General features: G+C 48.9%; 8 non-coding genes and 3 pseudogenes across 8 annotated transcripts; all 11 read right to left on the bottom strand.

Annotated features, from left to right (window-relative positions):
- Window positions 1–30: 30 nt before the first annotated feature.
- Window positions 31–143, bottom strand: LOC119884518. The gene has a single exon (XR_005441039.1). It is a non-coding gene; the product is annotated as a U5 spliceosomal RNA (small nuclear RNA).
- Window positions 144–1,106: 963 nt separating this feature from the next.
- LOC119884522 lies at window positions 1,107–1,282 on the bottom strand (annotated as a pseudogene).
- A 5,818-nt stretch (window positions 1,283–7,100) lies between these two features.
- Window positions 7,101–7,213, bottom strand: LOC119884517. The gene has a single exon (XR_005441038.1). It is a non-coding gene; the product is annotated as a U5 spliceosomal RNA (small nuclear RNA).
- Window positions 7,214–8,180: 967 nt separating this feature from the next.
- Window positions 8,181–8,371, bottom strand: LOC119884508. The gene has a single exon (XR_005441033.1). It is a non-coding gene; the product is annotated as a U2 spliceosomal RNA (small nuclear RNA).
- A 183-nt stretch (window positions 8,372–8,554) lies between these two features.
- On the bottom strand, window positions 8,555–8,667 carry LOC119884516. The gene has a single exon (XR_005441037.1). It is a non-coding gene; the product is annotated as a U5 spliceosomal RNA (small nuclear RNA).
- A 967-nt stretch (window positions 8,668–9,634) lies between these two features.
- Window positions 9,635–9,825, bottom strand: LOC119884519. Its single transcript, XR_005441040.1, has one exon. It is a non-coding gene; the product is annotated as a U2 spliceosomal RNA (small nuclear RNA).
- A 182-nt stretch (window positions 9,826–10,007) lies between these two features.
- LOC119884515 lies at window positions 10,008–10,120 on the bottom strand. The gene has a single exon (XR_005441036.1). It is a non-coding gene; the product is annotated as a U5 spliceosomal RNA (small nuclear RNA).
- A 969-nt stretch (window positions 10,121–11,089) lies between these two features.
- LOC119884511 lies at window positions 11,090–11,266 on the bottom strand (annotated as a pseudogene).
- A 5,833-nt stretch (window positions 11,267–17,099) lies between these two features.
- On the bottom strand, window positions 17,100–17,212 carry LOC119884514. Its single transcript, XR_005441035.1, has one exon. It is a non-coding gene; the product is annotated as a U5 spliceosomal RNA (small nuclear RNA).
- A 969-nt stretch (window positions 17,213–18,181) lies between these two features.
- LOC119884524 lies at window positions 18,182–18,361 on the bottom strand (annotated as a pseudogene).
- Window positions 18,362–24,188: 5,827 nt separating this feature from the next.
- Window positions 24,189–24,301, bottom strand: LOC119884513. Its single transcript, XR_005441034.1, has one exon. It is a non-coding gene; the product is annotated as a U5 spliceosomal RNA (small nuclear RNA).
- Between the last annotated feature and the right edge of the window lie 452 nt (window positions 24,302–24,753).

Genomic DNA, 24,753 nt, shown 5'->3' with positions numbered 1-24,753 from the left:
TTTATTTCCTTTTCACAAACGCACGAGGCTCGGCCACACGGCAGAGCCTGCCAAAAATAGTTTTAACTCATTGGCGTCCCTCTCCACGGAAGTCTTTAGTAAAAGGCGAAAGACTTGTACGTTATGAAGAGAAACCCGAGTAAGTACGGGCCCTCCTCCAGAGCCGCCGACGAGCCTAGTCGCCGGCCACTACCCTCACGGTAAGCCTCACTCTGCCTCTCGAGTCCCAAGTACCAGGCCACGCCCGTTCCCCTACCCTCCCCAGGTCATGGCAGGCTCTATCCAATCGGGCTGCGGAGAGACGAAGGCCTGGCTTTTGGACAGAGGCTACCGAACGACTCGGGCTCTTGTAGCCTCTCGATGACGAGTGAGAGAAAGGGAGGGGAAATGTGGCCGATCGCTTCTCGGCCTTTTGGCCAAGACTGCAATGGCCTCCTCTTTCTGGTTAAAACCTTTGCCGGTTTGGGGCTTCGTTTTGTGTCACCAGCTTTTCTGGGAGGAGATTCACCTCATTCCTTGTGAATAAAATTTCAACTTTGCCGTAGCTGAAAAACTTTTGCAACAAGGAATTCATTGGTCCCGAGGACTGCCTACCTGTCCTCTGCCGGACTGCCACCTTGACCAGACCAAAGACGAGAAGGTAAGTGTGTTTTATTCACCGATTTAGCAGTTGTAGCAGGTTTTCTTGCTTCATTTGAGGTGTTTTAGTTTCTTGTATCCTTTCTACGCTGCGGTTCCTCCACCGTGTTGGCCAACCGTGCCGGGCCTACGGAGGCGCCGCAGTGTCCCCTCCCCACCTTCTGAGAGGCTCTATCCAATCGGAGAAATGAAGGCCTGGCTTTTGGACACAGGCTACCGAGCATCCGAAATACTCGGGCTCTCGATGACGAGTGGGAGAAAGGGAGGGGAAGTGCAGGGCACATTAACAGCCATGCCGGTCCCAAATATCCCCTCGTCGTCTGCCAATCATAAAGTGCAAATCTCGCTGCCTTCTTCGAGGCTTCAGCTGGCCGCCCCCCTCGACTGGCGCCTTTTTCGGGCCGGCGTCCGGCAGAGCGACGAACCTCTGCGTTTGGGTCAGTATTTTGGTTTTACACAAGGCAGGAGAAGGGTGCACCGCCCCCGGAGGCACTGCAATACCGGGTCGATGCGTGGAGTGGACGGAGCAAGCCCCTCGTCTCAGCTCCCGGTGCTAAAAATCCATTTAATATGTTGCCCCCTTATAGGGGACATATCAGATATTAAACTGATAAGAACAGATTTTTTTCTTTTGAGAAAATTTTATTGACACTCAATTCAAACATGATTCATAATATGTCAATTCCAAGTTACCTTTTAAAATACAACATGTCAATAAATAGATAAATGTTCTCTGTAAAACAACATTTAAAAAAAGTGTTTAAAATGCATTACAGATAACGTCATAAATTAAAGGTATAAAATGGTTTTCAGCTTGTCCATGTCAGTGAGTGTCTGTTAAAAAGTCTTCAAAGCGGAGTGCATTTGTTAAAATAAAACTCACAAAAAATAAATGGATAATAAAAGCTCTTCTCCAAGTCCACTGTTGTGCAGGAGTGTAGTGAGTCCCTATCAAAGGGGAACTCATTCAGCTCCCCCAAACAGATTTGGTCTCTCGGGATCTTGTCAGGCGCTCAGAGGAGACCCTCACCCTGTAGCTCCTTCCCACCAACCTCACCCGGAGGGTCAGGCCGCCGCTGCCTTGAACTTTCCTTGTGTGGCTCCCGGCTCGTCCGAATGGGCACAGAGGCGATCTTCTTTGTGGCTGTGTCCTAGGCCCGCCGCCTGCAGCTCTGGCCGTTTGGACCGTTGCTGCGGCCATCCGGATCACAGCCACGGGGGGGATCTGCATGTGCTTTCTTGCCAGCAAGTTTCTGGAGGTCCATATGGCGTCTTTGATGGCGGCTAGGGTGAGCCACTGTTTGGCAAATGTACGTGCTGGTATCTGATTTCCTTGGCTCACCCCGTACAGCACCAGCTGTGGTGTGAGGACCTCCCTTGCTGGCAAGTACGGGAATTGCAAGGAGCCGGCCGTTGCCCACTGTTCTACGGCAGCGCTGCACTCCCAGAGCAGATGCCTTACCGACTCAGGCGCGCCACAACCTGGTCGGGGGCAAGTTGAGTGCGCCGACATGCCCCGGGAGTGCATTACGGACCTGACTGGGAGGATCTCATGAGCCACCATCCATGACAGGTCCCGGAGTCTGTTTGGAAGAGCTGGATGGTTCACGTTGCGCCAAACTGTTGAGGGCTCGCCGAATGCAAGCCCGCGCACTGGACTCACTGGTTCCCGCTCCTGCACAACAGAAATGAGAGAGCGGTGAGTGGTTAAAACCTGCAACTCCTCCTGCTCAAGGTTAAAATGCCTTAAAAATGACTGGAAAAGCATAGGCTGGTGGCAGGTTAAAAGACACTGGTACTTTGAGACTTGTGGGTAAGATCTTAAGTTTTCTGAGGTAGGACCCCATCCAGAACCGTGTCATTGCTGCGGTCTTGGGGTTTCTGGATGGGGCTGTGGCGGTTGCGATGTGTAGTGCTGTGTATGCTTCCTAGGAACAAGTGCAGGTCTGGCACTCCTTTTCCTCCTTTCTCCTTTGGCTTCTTCATCACGCTTCGTCTCAGTCTTTCCCACTTGGAGCCCCACAAAAAATAAAAGATGGCTCGTTCCAGGTCTAAGATCACTCTCCTAGGCGGGATAAAAACAGAACTGATGAGTAAAAGCAAAGGTAAAATCACTGCTTTGATGATTAAAACCTTTCCTTCTAAAGTCAGTCCTCTAAGTGTCCAGTACCCTAGTCTCTGCCTGACTTTCCCTACTATGTCTGCCCAATTGGTTTTCCCCTCCCCCTCCCTATCAAACCTGATCCCAAGTTTTTTGGTCAGTCTGGGTCACAGTCAGGGGGAGTCCTGCGTCTCGTCGCTGTCCACGGTCCATAAAAATGGGCTTGGGTCTTGCTTCTGTTCAGCTTTGACCCAGAGGCCTGTCCGAACCAGTCAGTCAAGTCCAGCGTCCTGTTGACAGATAAAAGGTCAGTGCATAAAATGTTGATGTCGTCCATATAAAATACATTTTGTCTCGAGTCCCCGCTCCCTGGGACTCCTACCCATGGATTCGTTGGTCCCTTCTCAAGGTCTGTGCCAGTGGTTCTATACAGATAACGTAGAGGAGGGCAGATAACGGACAACCCTGACGGACACCGCAGTTTATATCCACTGCTCTTGTCAGATGCCCGTTAACAATGAATTTGCTGTTGATCTCCCGGTACAGCAGTCCCACCCAGGCTATAAACCTTCTCGGGAACCCCATTTTTTGCAGTACCTGGAAAAGGTACTGGTGCGAGACCCGATCAAAGGCTTTCTCAAAATCTAAATTCAGGACTACTAGCCGAATGTTTCTGTCTCTCGCGTAACAGATGGTATCTCGGATCAGTACGAGGCTGTCGGTGATCTTCCTCCCCGGGACGGCACAGGCTTGATCCGGGTGAATCAGATCTTCTAAAAACAAGGACATGCGTGAGGCTAAAGTTTACTAAAAAGTTTACAGTCAAAATTTAAGAGTGTGATAGGTCTCCAATTTTTCAAGTCCGTCTTGTCTTTGTCTTTGTGAAGGAGAGTCACTATCCCTGCTCTAAAGCTGTCAGGAAGTCGGTCCATTTGTTCAAAATCCATAAAAACAGCAAGCAAGTCTGGTGCTAAAATGTCCCAAAATGTCAGATAAAATTCCAAGGGAAGCCCGTCTTCTCCCGGCGACTTCCCTGTCTTAAAAGATTTGATGCATTTGTTTAATTCCGGTATCGTAAAATCTTGGGTTAAAAGCACGTTGTCGTTGTTGCTTGGTCAATGGATTTTAAAACTTCGGTCATGGTGTCCCCGTTAACAGTTTTGTATGCGTACAGTTCACGGTAAAAATGTTCGACAGTTTCTTTGATTTCCTCTGTTGTGTCAGCTGTGCACCCGTTTTCTTTTTTAAGTCTCAACATGGCCCCCCCTTTATTTACGATTTTCTTAAAAAAATATCTTGTGCACTTCTCTCCTTCCTCATTTCCCTTTCCTTGCTTCTTAAAATCACACCTTTGCTATTAATTTCTGCTAAAACCGACATCTCTGTTTTAATTTGTTTTATCTCTTCATTAAAATCCATTCCATGTTGGATTAGTTTAAAATACCTCTGAAGCCGTTTCTGCAGTCCCAACATGCGTCTGTTGTCCCTCTTTTTCTTTCTTTTCCCTGCCTGTCTGTAAAACGTCTTTGTCTTTCCCTTCACCATTTCCCACCACTGTGCACGTGTATCGTAAAAGTCTTGAAGGTCTGCCACTCTCGGTATTGCTCCCTGTACAGCCTAACTAGCTCCCTGTCTTCTAACAGGGAGCAATTGAGCTTCCACAGACCACTTCCTGCCGTCACACCGGAAGAGAGTGAAAGGGTGCAGGAAAGAATTGCGTGATCAGAAAAGAAAACAGGTTCCAATCTAGCATCGGTTGGTGGGCAATCACGTGATAAAATGTAGTCTATGCGAGAGGCTCGGGTGCCATCACTACTGAACCAGGTGAAGCCCTCCTCTCTGGGATGCATGGTTTTAAAACAGTCCACAAGTCTAAAATCACTGCATATGCTTTGAAGTAAAACTGAAGTCTTGTCCACTTTAAAATCGTCCCCTATTCTTTCCTGTCGTTCCTGCTTAAAATACAATTAAAATCCCCCCCTACAACTAAAGGTGCCCTGCCTAGCATGTGGGGCTGCAGGTCTTCTAAAAGGTCATACCTGTCGTTCTTGTCATTAAAGCCATAAATATTTAAGACGTTAAAATCCTTCCCCATAAAAGTCAAGTGTGTGTTAAAAGTGCCCGACCATCTCTCACCACAGTGCTGCCCTTCACCAAGACTAGAGGGTTTTTTATTAAAATGGCCACTCCATCATTTTTGTTTTCATTTGAGCCGCTCCATATCGACGTTTGTGGCCATAACTCCTCCCATTCTCTGTAGTGTTTTAAAAATGGTAGGCCGCATTCCTGTATTAAAAACACGTCAGACTTAAAAGAGTTAAGAAAGGATAAAACAATCTGGGCTCTAACTCTCGACTTCACACTCCTCACATTGATAGTTGAGAAGGTGAGTGTCATGAGTATGGTTAAAATTTGCAGGTATGACATCTTAAAAGACTAAAAAAAAGGGGGATTTCAAATGTTTAAAAAACAGCAGTTAGTGGATTTCTTGTGAATGGAGCTCTTCCTTCATTCTCATGGGTGAGAGATGACGGGGTTGAGCTCCATTTCCCTTTCGGACTCTAGGAGTTGGCCTCTGACGCAGGGTGCATTGAGCTTTGAGTCCTTAGGGGTTGATTGCAGAGCTATAGTTAAAAAAGAGACTTCATTAGGCGAATTGGAGGGGAAGACTCTGGGCTCCTCCACAGATGAACTGTCTGAGTAGCTCTCAGCTCTTCCCCTCTTTTCCGAGGCTCCAGGAGACTCAGAAGACAATTCTGAAATTAGTCTCTTGGCCGGCTGGGCATTGGGGAGGGGGACATCCTCGCTATCACTCTGTGACTGGCCAAATTTTTGTTCTGAGCCAGTCACTGAGCTAGCTCCGCCTTCTGCCTGCACTGCCACTGCTTCTTCCCTGTTCTCCACTTGTGGGGCAGCTGCAGGCCCCTCCCCTTCTCCCGCCTCTACTGGTCCTTCTCCTCCAATCACAGGATTTGGCGGGAGATTTGAATTCTCCAGCCCAGCCTCTTCAATTAGCTCTCTAACTGCTTCATCTTGTCCGCCATTTTGTGCCTTTGCTGCCTTTAATTTGTTGGCAAACGACTTAGGGCAATCTCTGAAGAGGTGGTTTGTTTCTCCACAAAGATTGCACTTTCTGCCATTGGTGCATTCCTCGAAAGTATGCCCAATTTCTCTACATTTACCACAAATGATCTGCTGGCACGCTTCTGCCAGGTGCCCATTCTCACCACACTTGCGGCAGAGTTTGGGCTGGCCCTGGTAATGAATGTAGCCCCTGTTGTTTCCCAGAACTATCATGGATGGCAGATGTTTCAGGCCCTGGAAGCCTTGAGGGTCTTGCCATTGTTGGATGGGGACCCTCCAAGCGCAATTCCAGATGCCATCCTCATCTCTCACTTTGGTAGCCTGGCCTTTAACAGTGCAAAATCTGCCCAGCCACAAACAAATGTCATCTGCATTCACAGTCTCATTGAACATTCTGACAATTACCGTTTTAGCGGCATTATCAGTCAGTTTCTCAACATTAAATGCAGTAAACTGGGGTTTTTCATTTTCGAAGCGTGTCCAGAAATCTCTGAACACGGCAGCAGAGACAAAACTCACATCGAAACCTTTTCCAAATGGCAGAGTCAAAATACAATTTATATCCTGCGGGGAGAATTTCAAAATGTTCTGGATCATTTTCCTTGAGAAGTCCAGCCTTGACATAACAAGGGTTTTCCCATCTTTTTCTTTGAATGTAAATCTGACACTGTGGTGCCTCCTCATGCCGGCATGGTTGGCCGCCATGGTGGAGGCACCACAACGTAAAAGTGGTAAAAGGAAGCTAAAACACCTAAAAAAGTCTAAAACCAAGTCAACTAAAATAAGGTAAAAGAATGCTCTAAAAAGAGCAATAAAATCTACTAAAAATGTTAAAAAGGTGAATAAAACACACTTACCTTGTCTTGTTTGGCCTGGTCGAGATGTTATTCCGGCAGAGTACAGGTAAGCAGTCCTCTGAACCAATGAATTCCTTTGTGTGAAACAATTTCAACTACAACAAAGTTGAAATTTTATTCACAAGGAATAATGTGAGTATCCTCCCAAAAACCTGGTAACACTTCGCCACAAACAGGCAAAAGTTTTATCCAGACACAGGAGGCGATCGCAGTCTTAGCCAAAAGGCCGAGAAGCGATAACCCCCGCTGGTTGCTTCCAGCGCCCACCTCCCGGAGCAGTTCTCCCCTGCCGTGGCGCAGTGGTTTCAACTGCGCATAACAACGGCTGAGTCTCAGCACCTCCTCCCGAGCGCGCCTCGTCGCACCGCTCAACCTTGCCGGGGGCGGCGTTTATTTCCTTTTCACAAACGCACGAGGCTCGGCCACACGGCAGAGCCTGCCAAAAATAGTTTTAACTCATTGGCGTCCCTCTCCACGGAAGTCTTTAGTAAAAGGCGAAAGACTTGTACGTTATGAAGAGAAACCCGAGTAAGTACGGGCCCCTCCTCCAGAGCCGCCGACGAGCCTAGTCGTCCCGGCCACTACCCTCACGGTAAGCCTCACTCTGCCTCTCGAGTCCCAAGTACCAGGCCACGCCCGTTCCCCTACCCCTCCCCAGGTCATGGCAGGCTCTATCCAATCGGGCTGCGGAGAGACGAAGGCCTGGCTTTTGGACAGAGGCTACCGAACGACTCGGGCTCTTGTAGCCTCTCGATGACGAGTGAGAGAAAGGGAGGGGAAATGTGGCCGATCGCTTCTCGGCCTTTTGGCCAAGACTGCAATGGCCTCCTCTTCTGGTTAAAACCTTTGCCGGTTTGGGGCTTCGTTTTGTGTCACCAGCTTTTCTGGGAGGAGATTCACCTCATTCCTTGTGAATAAAATTTCAACTTTGCCGTAGCTGAAAAACTTTTGCAACAAGGAATTCATTGGTCCCGAGGACTGCCTACCTGTCCTCTGCCGGACTGCCACCTTGACCAGACCAAAGACGAGAAGGTAAGTGTGTTTTATTCACCGATTTAGCAGTTGTAGCAGGTTTTCTTGCTTCATTTGAGGTGTTTTAGTTTCTTGTATCCTTTCTACGCTGCGGTTCCTCCACCGTGTTGGCCAACCGTGCCGGGCCTACGGAGGCGCCGCAGTGTCCCCTCCCCACCTTCTGAGAGGCTCTATCCAATCGGAGAAATGAAGGCCTGGCTTTTGGACACAGGCTACCGAGCATCCGAAATACTCGGGCTCTCGATGACGAGTGGGAGAAAGGGAGGGGAAGTGCAGGGCACATTTAACAGCCATGCCGGTCCCAAATATCCCCTCGTCGTCTGCCAATCATAAAGTGCAAATCTCGCTGCCTTCTTCGAGGCTTCAGCTGGCCGCCCCCCTCGACTGGCGCCTTTTTCGGGCCGGCGTCCGGCAGAGCGACGAACCTCTGCGTTTGGGTCAGTATTTTGGTTTTACACAAGGCAGGAGAAGGGTGCACCGCCCCGGAGGCACTGCAATACCGGGTCGATGCGTGGAGTGGACGGAGCAAGCCCCTCGTCTCAGCTCCCGGTGCTAAAAATCCATTTAATATGTTGCCCCCTTATAGGGGACATATCAGATATTAAACTGATAAGAACAGATACTACACTTGATCTTAGCCAAAAGGCCGAGAAGCGATAACCCCCGCTGGTTGCTTCCAGCGCCCACCTCCCGGAGCAGTTCTCCCCCTGCCGTGGCGCAGTGGTTTCAACTGCGCATAACAACGGCTGAGTCTCAGCACCTCCTCCCGAGCGCGCCTCGTCGCACCGCTCAACCTTGCCGGGGGCGGCGTTTTATTTCCTTTTCACAAACGCACGAGGCTCGGCCACACGGCAGAGCCTGCCAAAAATAGTTTTAACTCATTGGCGTCCCTCTCCACGGAAGTCTTTAGTAAAAGGCGAAAGACTTGTACGTTATGAAGAGAAACCCGAGTAAGTACGGGCCCCTCCTCCAGAGCCGCCGACGAGCCTAGTCGTCCCGGCCACTACCCTCACGGTAAGCCTCACTCTGCCTCTCGAGTCCCAAGTACCAGGCCACGCCCGTTCCCCTACCCCTCCCAGGTCATGGCAGGCTCTATCCAATCGGGCTGCGGAGAGACGAAGGCCTGGCTTTTGGACAGAGGCTACCGAACGACTCGGGCTCTTGTAGCCTCTCGATGACGAGTGAGAGAAAGGGAGGGGAAATGTGGCCGATCGCTTCTCGGCCTTTTGGCCAAGACTGCAATGGCCTCCTCTTTCTGGTTAAAACCTTTGCCGGTTTGGGGCTTCGTTTTGTGTCACCAGCTTTTCTGGGAGGAGATTCACCTCATTCCTTGTGAATAAAATTTCAACTTTGCCGTAGCTGAAAAACTTTTGCAACAAGGAATTCATTGGTCCCGAGGACTGCCTACCTGTCCTCTGCCGGACTGCCACCTTGACCAGACCAAAGACGAGAAGGTAAGTGTGTTTTATTCACCGATTTAGCAGTTGTAGCAGGTTTTCTTGCTTCATTTGAGGTGTTTTAGTTTCTTGTATCCTTTCTACGCTGCGGTTCCTCCACCGTGTTGGCCAACCGTGCCGGGCCTACGGAGGCGCCGCAGTGTCCCCTCCCCACCTTCTGAGAGGCTCTATCCAATCGGAGAAATGAAGGCCTGGCTTTTGGACACAGGCTACCGAGCATCCGAAATACTCGGGCTCTCGATGACGAGTGGGAGAAAGGGAGGGGAAGTGCAGGGCACATTTAACAGCCATGCCGGTCCCAAATATCCCCTCGTCGTCTGCCAATCATAAAGTGCAAATCTCGCTGCCTTCTTCGAGGCTTCAGCTGGCCGCCCCCCTCGACTGGCGCCTTTTTCGGGCCGGCGTCCGGCAGAGCGACGAACCTCTGCGTTTGGGTCAGTATTTTGGTTTTACACAAGGCAGGAGAAGGGTGCACCGCCCCCGGAGGCACTGCAATACCGGGTCGATGCGTGGAGTGGACGGAGCAAGCCCCTCGTCTCAGCTCCCGGTGCTAAAAATCCATTTAATATGTTGCCCCTTATAGGGGACATATCAGATATTAAACTGATAAGAACAGATACTACACTTGATCTTAGCCAAAAGGCCGAGAAGCGATAACCCCGCTGGTTGCTTCCAGCGCCCACCTCCCGGAGCAGTTCTCCCCCTGCCGTGGCGCAGTGGTTTCAACTGCGCATAACAACGGCTGAGTCTCAGCACCTCCTCCCGAGCGCGCCTCGTCGCACCGCTCAACCTTGCCGGGGGCGGCGTTTTATTTCCTTTTCACAAACGCACGAGGCTCGGCCACACGGCAGAGCCTGCCAAAAATAGTTTTAACTCATTGGCGTCCCTCTCCACGGAAGTCTTTAGTAAAAGGCGAAAGACTTGTACGTTATGAAGAGAAACCCGAGTAAGTACGGGCCCCTCCTCCAGAGCCGCCGACGAGCCTAGTCGTCCCGGCCACTACCCTCACGGTAAGCCTCACTCTGCCTCTCGAGTCCCAAGTACCAGGCCACGCCCGTTCCCCTACCCCTCCCCAGGTCATGGCAGGCTCTATCCAATCGGGCTGCGGAGAGACGAAGGCCTGGCTTTTGGACAGAGGCTACCGAACGACTCGGGCTCTTGTAGCCTCTCGATGACGAGTGAGAGAAAGGGAGGGGAAATGTGGCCGATCGCTTCTCGGCCTTTTGGCCAAGACTGCAATGGCCTCCTCTTTCTGGTTAAAACCTTTGCCGGTTTGGGGCTTCGTTTTGTGTCACCAGCTTTTCTGGGAGGAGATTCACCTCATTCCTTGTGAATAAAATTTCAACTTTGCCGTAGCTGAAAAACTTTTGCAACAAGGAATTCATTGGTCCCGAGGACTGCCTACCTGTCCTCTGCCGGACTGCCACCTTGACCAGACCAAAGACGAGAAGGTAAGTGTGTTTTATTCACCGATTTAGCAGTTGTAGCAGGTTTTCTTGCTTCATTTGAGGTGTTTTAGTTTCTTGTATCCTTTCTACGCTGCGGTTCCTCCACCGTGTTGGCCAACCGTGCCGGGCCTACGGAGGCGCCGCAGTGTCCCCTCCCCACCTTCTGAGAGGCTCTATCCAATCGGAGAAATGAAGGCCTGGCTTTTGGACACAGGCTACCGAGCATCCGAAATACTCGGGCTCTCGATGACGAGTGGGAGAAAGGGAGGGGAAGTGCAGGGCACATTTAACAGCCATGCCGGTCCCAAATATCCCCTCGTCGTCTGCCAATCATAAAGTGCAAATCTCGCTGCCTTCTTCGAGGCTTCAGCTGGCCGCCCCCCCTCGACTGGCGCCTTTTTCGGGCCGGCGTCCGGCAGAGCGACGAACCTCTGCGTTTGGGTCAGTATTTTGGTTTTACACAAGGCAGGAGAAGGGTGCACCGCCCCCGGAGGCACTGCAATACCGGGTCGATGCGTGGAGTGGACGGAGCAAGCCCCTCGTCTCAGCTCCCGGTGCTAAAAATCCATTTAATATGTTGCCCCCTTATAGGGGACATATCAGATATTAAACTGATAAGAACAGATTTTTTTTCTTTTGAGAAAAATTTTATTGACACTCAATTCAAACATGATTCATAATATGTCAATTCCAAGTTACCTTTTAAAATACAACATGTCAATAAATAGATAAATGTTCTCTGTAAAACAACATTTAAAAAAAGTGTTTAAAATGCATTACAGATAACGTCATAAATTAAAGGTATAAAATGGTTTTCAGCTTGTCCATGTCTGTGAGTGTCTGTTAAAAGTCTTCAAAGCGGAGTGCATTTGTTAAAATAAAACTCACAAAAAATAAATGGATAATAAAAGCTCTTCTCCAAGTCCACTGTTGTGCAGGAGTGTAGTGAGTCCCTATCAAAGGGGAACTCATTCAGCTCCCCCAAACAGATTTGGACTCTCGGGATCTTGTGCAGGCGCTCAGAGGAGACCCTCACCCTGTAGCTCCTTCCCACCAACCTCACCCGGAGGGTCAGGCCGCCGCTGCCTTGAACTTTCCTTGTGTGGCTCCGGCTCCTCCGTCCGAATGGGCACAGAGGCGATTCTTCTTTGTGGCTGTGTCCTAGGCCCGCCGCCTGCAGCTCTGGCCGTTTGGCCGTTGCTGCGGCCATCCGGATCACAGCCACGGGGGGGATCTGCATGTGCTTTCTTGCCAGCAAGTTTCTGGAGGTCCATATGGCGTCTTTGATGGCGGCTAGGGTGAGCCACTGTTTGGCAAATGTACGTGCTGGTATCTGATTTCCTTGGCTCACCCCGTACAGCACCAGCTGTGGTGTGAGGACCTCCCTTGCTGGCAAGTACGGGAATTGCAAGGAGCCGGCCGTTGCCCACTGTTCTACGGCAGCGCTGCACTCCCAGAGCAGATGCCTTACCGACTCAGGCGCGCCACAACCTGGTCGGGGGCAAGTTGAGTGCGCCGACATGCCCCGGGAGTGCATTACGGACCTGACTGGGAGGATCTCATGAGCCACCATCCATGACAGGTCCCGGAGTCTGTTTGGAAGAGCTGGATGGTTCACGTTGCGCCAAACTGTTGAGGGCTCGCCGAATGCAAGCCCGCGCACTGGACTCACTGGTTCCCGCTCCTGCACAACAGAAATGAGAGAGCGGTGAGTGGTTAAAACCTGCAACTCCTCCTGCTCAAGGTTAAAATGCCTTAAAAATGACTGGATAAAAGCATAGGCTGGTGGCAGGTTAAAAGACACTGGTACTTTGAGACTTGTGGGTAAGATCTTAAGTTTTCTGAGGTAGGACCCCATCCAGAACCGTGTCATTGCTGCGGTCTTGGGGTTTCTGGATGGGGCTGTGGCGGTTGCGATGTGTAGTGCTGTGTATCTGCTTCCTAGGAACAAGTGCAGGTCTGGCACTCCTTTTCCTCCTTTCTCCTTTGGCTTCTTCATCACGCTTCGTCTCAGTCTTTCCCACTTGGAGCCCCACAAAAAATAAAAGATGGCTCGTTCCAGGTCTAAGATCACTCTCCTAGGCGGGATAAAAACAGAACTGATGAGTAAAAGCAAAGGTAAAATCACTGCTTTGATGATTAAAACCTTTCCTTCTAAAGTCAGTCCTCTAAGTGTCCAGTACCCTAGTCTCTGCCTGACTTTCCCTACTATGTCTGCCCAATTGTTTTCCCCTCCCCCTCCCTATCAAACCTGATCCCAAGTATTTTTTGGTCAGTCTGGGTCACAGTCAGGGGGAGTCCTGTCGTCTCAGTCGCTGTCCACGGTCCATAAAAATGGGCTTGGGTCTTGCTTCTGTTCAGCTTTGACCCAGAGGCCTGTCCGAACCAGTCAGTCAAGTCCAGCGTCCTGTTGACAGATAAAAGGTCAGTGCATAAAATGTTGATGTCGTCCATATATAAAATACATTTTGTCTCGAGTCCCCCGCTCCCTGGGACTCCTACCCCATGGATTCGTTGGTCCCTTCTCAAGGTCTGTGCCAGTGGTTCTATACAGATAACGTAGAGGAGGGCAGATAACGGACAACCCTGACGGACACCGCAGTTTATATCCACTGCTCTTGTCAGATGCCCGTTAACAATGAATTTGCTGTTGATCTCCCGGTACAGCAGTCCCACCCAGGCTATAAACCTTCTCGGGAACCCCATTTTTTGCAGTACCTGGAAAAGGTACTGGTGCGAGACCCGATCAAAGGCTTTCTCAAAATCTAAATTCAGGACTACTAGCCGAATGTTTCTGTCTCTCGCGTAACAGATGGTATCTCGGATCAGTACGAGGCTGTCGGTGATCTTCCTCCCCGGGACGGCACAGGCTTGATCCGGGTGAATCAGATCTTCTAAAAACAAGGACATGCGTGAGGCTAAAGTTTACTAAAAAGTTTACAGTCAAAATTTAAGAGTGTGATAGGTCTCCAATTTTTCAAGTCCGTCTTGTCTTTGTCTTTGTGAAGGAGAGTCACTATCCCTGCTCTAAAGCTGTCAGGAAGTCGGTCCATTTGTTCAAAATCCATAAAAACAGCAAGCAAGTCTGGTGCTAAAATGTCCCAAAATGTCAGATAAAATTCCAAGGGAAGCCCGTCTTCTCCCGGCGACTTCCCTGTCTTAAAAGATTTGATGCATTTGTTTAATTCCGGTATCGTAAAATCTTGGGTTAAAAGCACGTTGTCGTTTGTTGCTTGGTCAATGGATTTTAAAACTTCGGTCATGGTGTCCCCGTTAACAGTTTTGTATGCGTACAGTTCACGGTAAAAATGTTCGACAGTTTCTTTGATTTCCTCTGTTGTGTCAGCTGTGCACCCGTTTTCTTTTTTAAGTCTCAACATGGCCCCCCCTTTATTTACGATTTTCTTAAAAAAATATCTTGTGCACTTCTCTCCTTCCTCTATTTCCCTTTCCTTGCTTCTTAAAATCACACCTTTGCTATTAATTTCTGCTAAAACCGACATCTCTGTTTTAATTTGTTTTATCTCTTCATTAAAATCCATTCCATGTTGGATTAGTTTAAAATACCTCTGAAGCCGTTTCTGCAGTCCCAACATGCGTCTGTTGTCCCTCTTTTTCTTTCTTTTCCCTGCCTGTCTGTAAAACGTCTTTGTCTTTCCCTTCACCATTTCCCACCACTGTGCACGTGTATCGTAAAAGTCTTGAAGGGTCTGCCACTCTCGGTATTGCTCCCTGTACAGCCTAACTAGCTCCCTGTCTTCTAACAGGGAGCAATTGAGCTTCCACAGACCACTTCCTGCCGTCACACCGGAAGAGAGTGAAAGGGTGCAGGAAAGAATTGCGTGATCAGAAAAGAAAACAGGTTCCAATCTAGCATCGGTTGGTGGGCAATCACGTGATAAAATGTAGTCTATGCGAGAGGCTCGGGTGCCATCACTACTGAACCAGGTGAAGCCCTCCTCTCTGGGATGCATGGTTTTAAAACAGTCCACAAGTCTAAAATCACTGCATATGCTTTGAAGTAAAACTGAAGTCTTGTCCACTTTAAAATCGTCCCCTATTCTTCTCCTGTCGTTCCTGCTTAAAATACAATTAAAATCCCCCCCTACAACTAAAGGTGCCCTGCCTAGCATGTGGGGCTGCAGGTCTTCTAAAAGGTCATACCTGTCGTTCTTGTCATTAAAGCCATAAATATTTAAGACGTTAAAATCCTTCCCCATAAAAGTCAAGTGTGTTAAAAGTGCCCGACCATCTCTCACCACAGTGCTGCCCTTCACCAAGACTAGAGGGTTTTTTATTAAAATGGCCACTCCATCATTTTTGTTTTCATTTGAGCCGCTCCATATCGACGTTTGTGGCCATAACTCCTCCCATTCTCTGTAGTGTTTTAAAAATGGTAGGCCGCATTCCTGTATTAAAAACACGTCAGACTTAAAAGAGTTAAGAAAGGATAAAACAATCTGGGCTCTAACTCTCGACTTCACACTCCTCACATTGATAGTTGAGAAGGTGAGTGTCATGAGTATGGTTAAAATTTGCAGGTATGACATCTTAAAAGACTAAAAAAAAGGGGGATTTCAAATGTTTAAAAACAGCAGTTAGTGGATTTCTTGTGAATGGAGCTCTTCCTTCATTCTCATGGGTGAGAGATGACGGGGTTGAGCTCCATTTCCCTTTCGGACTCTAGGAGTTGGCCTCTGACGCAGGGTGCATTGAGCTTTGAGTCCTTAGGGGTTGATTGCAGAGCTATAGTTAAAAAAGAGACTTCATTAGGCGAATTGGAGGGGAAGACTCTGGGCTCCTCCACAGATGAACTGTCTGAGTAGCTCTCAGCTCTTCCCCTCTTTTCCGAGGCTCCAGGAGACTCAGAAGACAATTCTGAAATTAGTCTCTTGGCCGGCTGGGCATTGGGGAGGGGGACATCCTCGCTATCACTCTGTGACTGGCCAAATTTTTGTTCTGAGCCAGTCACTGAGCTAGCTCCGCCTTCTGCCTGCACTGCCACTGCTTCTCCCTGTTCTCCACTTGTGGGGCAGCTGCAGGCCCCTCCCCTTCTCCCGCCTCTACTGGTCCTTCTCCTCCAATCACAGGATTTGGCGGGAGATTTGAATTCTCCAGCCCAGCCTCTTCAATTAGCTCTCTAACTGCTTCGTCTTGTCCGCCATTTTGTGCCTTTGCTGCCTTTAATTTGTTGGCAAACGACTTAGGGCAATCTCTGAAGAGGTGGTTTGTTTCTCCACAAAGATTGCACTTTCTGCCATTGGTGCATTCCTCGAAAGTATGCCCAATTTCTCTACATTTACCACAAATGATCTGCTGGCACGCTTCTGCCAGGTGCCCATTCTCACCACACTTGCGGCAGAGTTTGGGCTGGCCCTGGTAATGAATGTAGCCCCTGTTGTTTCCCAGAACTATCATGGATGGCAGATGTTTCAGGCCCTGGAAGCCTTGAGGGTCTTGCCATTGTTGGATGGGGACCCTCCAAGCGCAATTCCAGATGCCATCCTCATCTCTCACTTTGGTAGCCTGGCCTTTAACAGTGCAAAATCTGCCCAGCCACAAACAAATGTCATCTGCATTCACAGTCTCATTGAACATTCTGACAATTACCGTTTTAGCGGCATTATCAGTCAGTTTCTCAACATTAAATGCAGTAAACTGGGGTTTTTCATTTTCGAAGCGTGTCCAGAAATCTCTGAACACGGCAGCAGAGACAAAACTCACATCGAAACCTTTTCCAAATGGCAGAGTCAAAATACAATTTATATCCTGCGGGGAGAATTTCAAAATGTTCTGGATCATTTTCCTTGAGAAGTCAAGCCTTGACATAACAAGGGTTTTCCCATCTTTTTCTTTGAATGTAAATCTGACACTGTGGTGCCTCCTCATGCCGGCATGGTTGGCCGCCATGGTGGAGGCACCACAACGTAAAAGTGGTAAAAGAAGCTAAAACACCTAAAAAGTCTAAAACCAAGTCAACTAAAATAAGGTAAAAGAATGCTCTAAAAAGAGCAATAAAATCTACTAAAAATGTTAGAAAGGTGAATAAAACACACTTACCTTGTCTTGTTTGGCCTGGTCGAGATGTTATTCCGGCAGAGTACAGGTAAGCAGTCCTCTGAACCAATGAATTCCTTTGTGTGAAACAATTTCAACTACAACAAAGTTGAAATTTTATTCACAAGGAATAATGTGAGTATCCTCCCAAAAACCTGGTAACACTTCGCCACAAACAGGCAAAAGTTTTATCCAGACACAGGAGGCGATCGCAGTCTTAGCCAAAAGGCCGAGAAGCGATAACCCCCGCTGGTTGCTTCCAGCGCCCACCTCCCGGAGCAGTTCTCCCCCTGCCGTGGCGCAGTGGTTTCAACTGCGCATAACAACGGCTGAGTCTCAGCACCTCCTCCCGAGCGCGCCTCGTCGCACCGCTCAACCTTGCCGGGGGCGGCGTTTTATTTCCTTTTCACAAACGCACGAGGCTCGGCCACACGGCAGAGCCTGCCAAAAATAGTTTTAACTCATTGGCGTCCCTCTCCACGGAAGTCTTTAGTAAAAGGCGAAAGACTTGTACGTTATGAAGAGAAACCCGAGTAAGTACGGGCCCCTCCTCCAGAGCCGCCGACGAGCCTAGTCGTCCCGGCCACTACCCTCACGGTAAGCCTCACTCTGCCTCTCGAGTCCCAAGTACCAGGCCACGCCCGTTCCCCTACCCCTCCCCAGGTCATGGCAGGCTCTATCCAATCGGGCTGCGGAGAGACGAAGGCCTGGCTTTTGGACAGAGGCTACCGAACGACTCGGGCTCTTGTAGCCTCTCGATGACGAGTGAGAGAAAGGGAGGGGAAATGTGGCCGATCGCTTCTCGGCCTTTTGGCCAAGACTGCAATGGCCTCCTCTTTCTGGTTAAAACCTTTGCCGGTTTGGGGCTTCGTTTTGTGTCACCAGCTTTTCTGGGAGGAGATTCACCTCATTCCTTGTGAATAAAATTTCAACTTTGCCGTAGCTGAAAAACTTTTGCAACAAGGAATTCATTGGTCCCGAGGACTGCCTACCTGTCCTCTGCCGGACTGCCACCTTGACCAGACCAAAGACGAGAAGGTAAGTGTGTTTTATTCACCGATTTAGCAGTTGTAGCAGGTTTTCTTGCTTCATTTGAGGTGTTTTAGTTTCTTGTATCCTTTCTACGCTGCGGTTCCTCCACCGTGTTGGCCAACCGTGCCGGGCCTACGGAGGCGCCGCAGTGTCCCCTCCCCACCTTCTGAGAGGCTCTATCCAATCGGAGAAATGAAGGCCTGGCTTTTGGACACAGGCTACCGAGCATCCGAAATACTCGGGCTCTCGATGACGAGTGGGAGAAAGGGAGGGGAAGTGCAGGGCACATTTAACAGCCATGCCGGTCCCAAATATCCCCTCGTCGTCTGCCAATCATAAAGTGCAAATCTCGCTGCCTTCTTCGAGGCTTCAGCTGGCCGCCCCCCCTCGACTGGCGCCTTTTTCGGGCCGGCGTCCGGCAGAGCGACGAACCTCTGCGTTTGGGTCAGTATTTTGGTTTTACACAAGGCAGGAGAAGGGTGCACCGCCCCCGGAGGCACTGCAATACCGGGTCGATGCGTGGAGTGGACGGAGCAAGCCCCTCGTCTCAGCTCCCGGTGCTAAAAATCCATTTAATATGTTGCCCCCTTATAGGGGACATATCAGATATTAAACTGATAAGAACAGATTTTTTTCTTTTGAGAAAAATTTTATTGACACTCAATTCAAACATGATTCATAATATGTCAATTCCAAGTTACCTTTTAAAATACAACATGTCAATAAATAGATAAATGTTCTCTGTAAAACAACATTTAAAAAAAGTGTTTAAAATGCATTACAGATAACGTCATAAATTAAAGGTATAAAATGGTTTTCAGCTTGTCCATGTCTGTGAGTGTCTGTTAAAAGTCTTCAAAGCGGAGTGCATTTGTTAAAATAAAACTCACAAAAAATAAATGGATAATAAAAGCTCTTCTCCAAGTCCACTGTTGTGCAGGAGTGTAGTGAGTCCCTATCAAAGGGGAACTCATTCAGCTCCCCCAAACAGATTTGGACTCTCGGGATCTTGTGCAGGCGCTCAGAGGAGACCCTCACCCTGTAGCTCCTTCCCACCAACCTCACCCGGAGGGTCAGGCCGCCGCTGCCTTGAACTTTCCTTGTGTGGCTCCGGCTCCTCCGTCCGAATGGGCACAGAGGCGATTCTTCTTTGTGGCTGTGTCCTAGGCCCGCCGCCTGCAGCTCTGGCCGTTTGGACCGTTGCTGCGGCCATCCGGATCACAGCCACGGGGGGGATCTGCATGTGCTTTCTTGCCAGCAAGTTTCTGGAGGTCCATATGGCGTCTTTGATGGCGGCTAGGGTGAGCCACTGTTTGGCAAATGTACGTGCTGGTATCTGATTTCCTTGGCTCACCCCGTACAGCACCAGCTGTGGTGTGAGGACCTCCCTTGCTGGCAAGTACGGGAATTGCAAGGAGCCGGCCGTTGCCCACTGTTCTACGGCAGCGCTGCACTCCCAGAGCAGATGCCTTACCGACTCAGGCGCGCCACAACCTGGTCGGGGGCAAGTTGAGTGCGCCGACATGCCCCGGGAGTGCATTACGGACCTGACTGGGAGGATCTCATGAGCCACCATCCATGACAGGTCCCGGAGTCTGTTTGGAAGAGCTGGATGGTTCACGTTGCGCCAAACTGTTGAGGGCTCGCCGAATGCAAGCCCGCGCACTGGACTCACTGGTTCCCGCTCCTGCACAACAGAAATGAGAGAGCGGTGAGTGGTTAAAACCTGCAACTCCTCCTGCTCAAGGTTAAAATGCCTTAAAAATGACTGGATAAAAGCATAGGCTGGTGGCAGGTTAAAAGACACTGGTACTTTGAGACTTGTGGGTAAGATCTTAAGTTTTCTGAGGTAGGACCCCATCCAGAACCGTGTCATTGCTGCGGTCTTGGGGTTTCTGGATGGGGCTGTGGCGGTTGCATGTGTAGTGCTGTGTATCTGCTTCCTAGGAACAAGTGCAGGTCTGGCACTCCTTTTCCTCCTTTCTCCTTTGGCTTCTTCATCACGCTTCGTCTCAGTCTTTCCCACTTGGAGCCCCACAAAAAATAAAAGATGGCTCGTTCCAGGTCTAAGATCACTCTCCTAGGCGGGATAAAAACAGAACTGATGAGTAAAAGCAAAGGTAAAATCACTGCTTTGATGATTAAAACCTTTCCTTCTAAAGTCAGTCCTCTAAGTGTCCAGTACCCTAGTCTCTGCCTGACTTTCCCTACTATGTCTGCCCAATTGTTTTCCCCTCCCCCTCCCTATCAAACCTGATCCCAAGTATTTTTTGGTCAGTCTGGGTCACAGTCAGGGGGAGTCCTGTCGTCTCAGTCGCTGTCCACGGTCCATAAAAATGGGCTTGGGTCTTGCTTCTGTTCAGCTTTGACCCAGAGGCCTGTCCGAACCAGTCAGTCAAGTCCAGCGTCCTGTTGACAGATAAAAGGTCAGTGCATAAAATGTTGATGTCGTCCATATATAAAATACATTTTGTCTCGAGTCCCCCGCTCCCTGGGACTCCTACCCCATGGATTCGTTGGTCCCTTCTCAAGGTCTGTGCCAGTGGTTCTATACAGATAACGTAGAGGAGGGCAGATAACGGACAACCCTGACGGACACCGCAGTTTATATCCACTGCTCTTGTCAGATGCCCGTTAACAATGAATTTGCTGTTGATCTCCCGGTACAGCAGTCCCACCCAGGCTATAAACCTTCTCGGGAACCCCATTTTTTGCAGTACCTGGAAAAGGTACTGGTGCGAGACCCGATCAAAGGCTTTCTCAAAATCTAAATTCAGGACTACTAGCCGAATGTTTCTGTCTCTCGCGTAACAGATGGTATCTCGGATCAGTACGAGGCTGTCGGTGATCTTCCTCCCCGGGACGGCACAGGCTTGATCCGGGTGAATCAGATCTTCTAAAAACAAGGACATGCGTGAGGCTAAAGTTTACTAAAAAGTTTACAGTCAAAATTTAAGAGTGTGATAGGTCTCCAATTTTTCAAGTCCGTCTTGTCTTTGTCTTTGTGAAGGAGAGTCACTATCCCTGCTCTAAAGCTGTCAGGAAGTCGGTCCATTTGTTCAAAATCCATAAAAACAGCAAGCAAGTCTGGTGCTAAAATGTCCCAAAATGTCAGATAAAATTCCAAGGGAAGCCCGTCTTCTCCCGGCGACTTCCCTGTCTTAAAAGATTTGATGCATTTGTTTAATTCCGGTATCGTAAAATCTTGGGTTAAAAGCACGTTGTCGTTTGTTGCTTGGTCAATGGATTTTAAAACTTCGGTCATGGTGTCCCCGTTAACAGTTTTGTATGCGTACAGTTCACGGTAAAAATGTTCGACAGTTTCTTTGATTTCCTCTGTTGTGTCAGCTGTGCACCCGTTTTCTTTTTTAAGTCTCAACATGGCCCCCCCTTTATTTACGATTTTCTTAAAAAAATATCTTGTGCACTTCTCTCCTTCCTCTATTTCCCTTTCCTTGCTTCTTAAAATCACACCTTTGCTATTAATTTCTGCTAAAACCGACATCTCTGTTTTAATTTGTTTTATCTCTTCATTAAAATCCATTCCATGTTGGATTAGTTTAAAATACCTCTGAAGCCGTTTCTGCAGTCCCAACATGCGTCTGTTGTCCCTCTTTTTCTTTCTTTTCCCTGCCTGTCTGTAAAACGTCTTTGTCTTTCCCTTCACCATTTCCCACCACTGTGCACGTGTATCGTAAAAGTCTTGAAGGGTCTGCCACTCTCGGTATTGCTCCCTGTACAGCCTAACTAGCTCCCTGTCTTCTAACAGGGAGCAATTGAGCTTCCACAGACCACTTCCTGCCGTCACACCGGAAGAGAGTGAAAGGGTGCAGGAAAGAATTGCGTGATCAGAAAAGAAAACAGGTTCCAATCTAGCATCGGTTGGTGGGCAATCACGTGATAAAATGTAGTCTATGCGAGAGGCTCGGGTGCCATCACTACTGAACCAGGTGAAGCCCTCCTCTCTGGGATGCATGGTTTTAAAACAGTCCACAAGTCTAAAATCACTGCATATGCTTTGAAGTAAAACTGAAGTCTTGTCCACTTTAAAATCGTCCCCTATTCTTCTCCTGTCGTTCCTGCTTAAAATACAATTAAAATCCCCCCCTACAACTAAAGGTGCCCTGCCTAGCATGTGGGGCTGCAGGTCTTCTAAAAGGTCATACCTGTCGTTCTTGTCATTAAAGCCATAAATATTTAAGACGTTAAAATCCTTCCCCATAAAAGTCAAGTGTGTTAAAAGTGCCCGACCATCTCTCACCACAGTGCTGCCCTTCACCAGACTAGAGGGTTTTTTATTAAAATGGCCACTCCATCATTTTTGTTTTCATTTGAGCCGCTCCATATCGACGTTTGTGGCCATAACTCCTCCCATTCTCTGTAGTGTTTTAAAAATGGTAGGCCGCATTCCTGTATTAAAAACACGTCAGACTTAAAAGAGTTAAGAAAGGATAAAACAATCTGGGCTCTAACTCTCGACTTCACACTCCTCACATTGATAGTTGAGAAGGTGAGTGTCATGAGTATGGTTAAAATTTGCAGGTATGACATCTTAAAAGACTAAAAAAAAAGGGGGATTTCAAATGTTTAAAAACAGCAGTTAGTGGATTTCTTGTGAATGGAGCTCTTCCTTCATTCTCATGGGTGAGAGATGACGGGGTTGAGCTCCATTTCCCTTTCGGACTCTAGGAGTTGGCCTCTGACGCAGGGTGCATTGAGCTTTGAGTCCTTAGGGGTTGATTGCAGAGCTATAGTTAAAAAAGAGACTTCATTAGGCGAATTGGAGGGGAAGACTCTGGGCTCCTCCACAGATGAACTGTCTGAGTAGCTCTCAGCTCTTCCCCTCTTTTCCGAGGCTCCAGGAGACTCAGAAGACAATTCTGAAATTAGTCTCTTGGCCGGCTGGGCATTGGGGAGGGGGACATCCTCGCTATCACTCTGTGACTGGCCAAATTTTTGTTCTGAGCCAGTCACTGAGCTAGCTCCGCCTTCTGCCTGCACTGCCACTGCTTCCCTGTTCTCCACTTGTGGGGCAGCTGCAGGCCCCTCCCCTTCTCCCGCCTCTACTGGTCCTTCTCCTCCAATCACAGGATTTGGCGGGAGATTTGAATTCTCCAGCCCAGCCTCTTCAATTAGCTCTCTAACTGCTTCGTCTTGTCCGCCATTTTGTGCCTTTGCTGCCTTTAATTTGTTGGCAAACGACTTAGGGCAATCTCTGAAGAGGTGGTTTGTTTCTCCACAAAGATTGCACTTTCTGCCATTGGTGCATTCCTCGAAAGTATGCCCAATTTCTCTACATTTACCACAAATGATCTGCTGGCACGCTTCTGCCAGGTGCCCATTCTCACCACACTTGCGGCAGAGTTTGGGCTGGCCCTGGTAATGAATGTAGCCCCTGTTGTTTCCCAGAACTATCATGGATGGCAGATGTTTCAGGCCCTGGAAGCCTTGAGGGTCTTGCCATTGTTGGATGGGGACCCTCCAAGCGCAATTCCAGATGCCATCCTCATCTCTCACTTTGGTAGCCTGGCCTTTAACAGTGCAAAATCTGCCCAGCCACAAACAAATGTCATCTGCATTCACAGTCTCATTGAACATTCTGACAATTACCGTTTTAGCGGCATTATCAGTCAGTTTCTCAACATTAAATGCAGTAAACTGGGGTTTTTCATTTTCGAAGCGTGTCCAGAAATCTCTGAACACGGCAGCAGAGACAAAACTCACATCGAAACCTTTTCCAAATGGCAGAGTCAAAATACAATTTATATCCTGCGGGGAGAATTTCAAAATGTTCTGGATCATTTTCCTTGAGAAGTCAGCCTTGACATAACAAGGGTTTTCCCATCTTTTTCTTTGAATGTAAATCTGACACTGTGGTGCCTCCTCATGCCGGCATGGTTGGCCGCCATGGTGGAGGCACCACAACGTAAAAGTGGTAAAAGAAGCTAAAACACCTAAAACAGTCTAAAACCAAGTCAACTAAAATAAGGTAAAAGAATGCTCTAAAAAGAGCAATAAAATCTACTAAAAATGTTAGAAAGGTGAATAAAACACACTTACCTTGTCTTGTTTGGCCTGGTCGAGATGTTATTCCGGCAGAGTACAGGTAAGCAGTCCTCTGAACCAATGAATTCCTTTGTGTGAAACAATTTCAACTACAACAAAGTTGAAATTTTATTCACAAGGAATAATGTGAGTATCCTCCCAAAAACCTGGTAACACTTCGCCACAAACAGGCAAAAGTTTTATCCAGACACAGGAGGCGATCGCAGTCTTAGCCAAAAGGCCGAGAAGCGATAACCCCCGCTGGTTGCTTCCAGCGCCCACCTCCCGGAGCAGTTCTCCCCCTGCCGTGGCGCAGTGGTTTCAACTGCGCATAACAACGGCTGAGTCTCAGCACCTCCTCCCGAGCGCGCCTCGTCGCACCGCTCAACCTTGCCGGGGGCGGCGTTTTATTTCCTTTTCACAAACGCACGAGGCTCGGCCACACGGCAGAGCCTGCCAAAAATAGTTTTAACTCATTGGCGTCCCTCTCCACGGAAGTCTTTAGTAAAAGGCGAAAGACTTGTACGTTATGAAGAGAAACCCGAGTAAGTACGGGCCCCTCCTCCAGAGCCGCCGACGAGCCTAGTCGTCCCGGCCACTACCCTCACGGTAAGCCTCACTCTGCCTCTCGAGTCCCAAGTACCAGGCCACGCCCGTTCCCCTACCCCTCCCCAGGTCATGGCAGGCTCTATCCAATCGGGCTGCGGAGAGACGAAGGCCTGGCTTTTGGACAGAGGCTACCGAACGACTCGGGCTCTTGTAGCCTCTCGATGACGAGTGAGAGAAAGGGAGGGGAAATGTGGCCGATCGCTTCTCGGCCTTTTGGCCAAGACTGCAATGGCCTCCTCTTTCTGGTTAAAACCTTTGCCGGTTTGGGGCTTCGTTTTGTGTCACCAGCTTTTCTGGGAGGAGATTCACCTCATTCCTTGTGAATAAAATTTCAACTTTGCCGTAGCTGAAAAACTTTTGCAACAAGGAATTCATTGGTCCCGAGGACTGCC

Source organism: Micropterus salmoides, unplaced genomic scaffold (genome assembly GCF_014851395.1).
Source record: "Micropterus salmoides isolate LMB-PRFRI ecotype aquatic unplaced genomic scaffold, ASM1485139v1 Ms_hic_scaffold_3500, whole genome shotgun sequence".
NCBI classification, from domain to species: Eukaryota; Metazoa; Chordata; class Actinopteri; order Centrarchiformes; family Centrarchidae; genus Micropterus; species Micropterus salmoides.
Note: the sequence above shows the minus strand (reverse complement) of the source record. Positions and strands in the feature narration are given on the sequence as shown.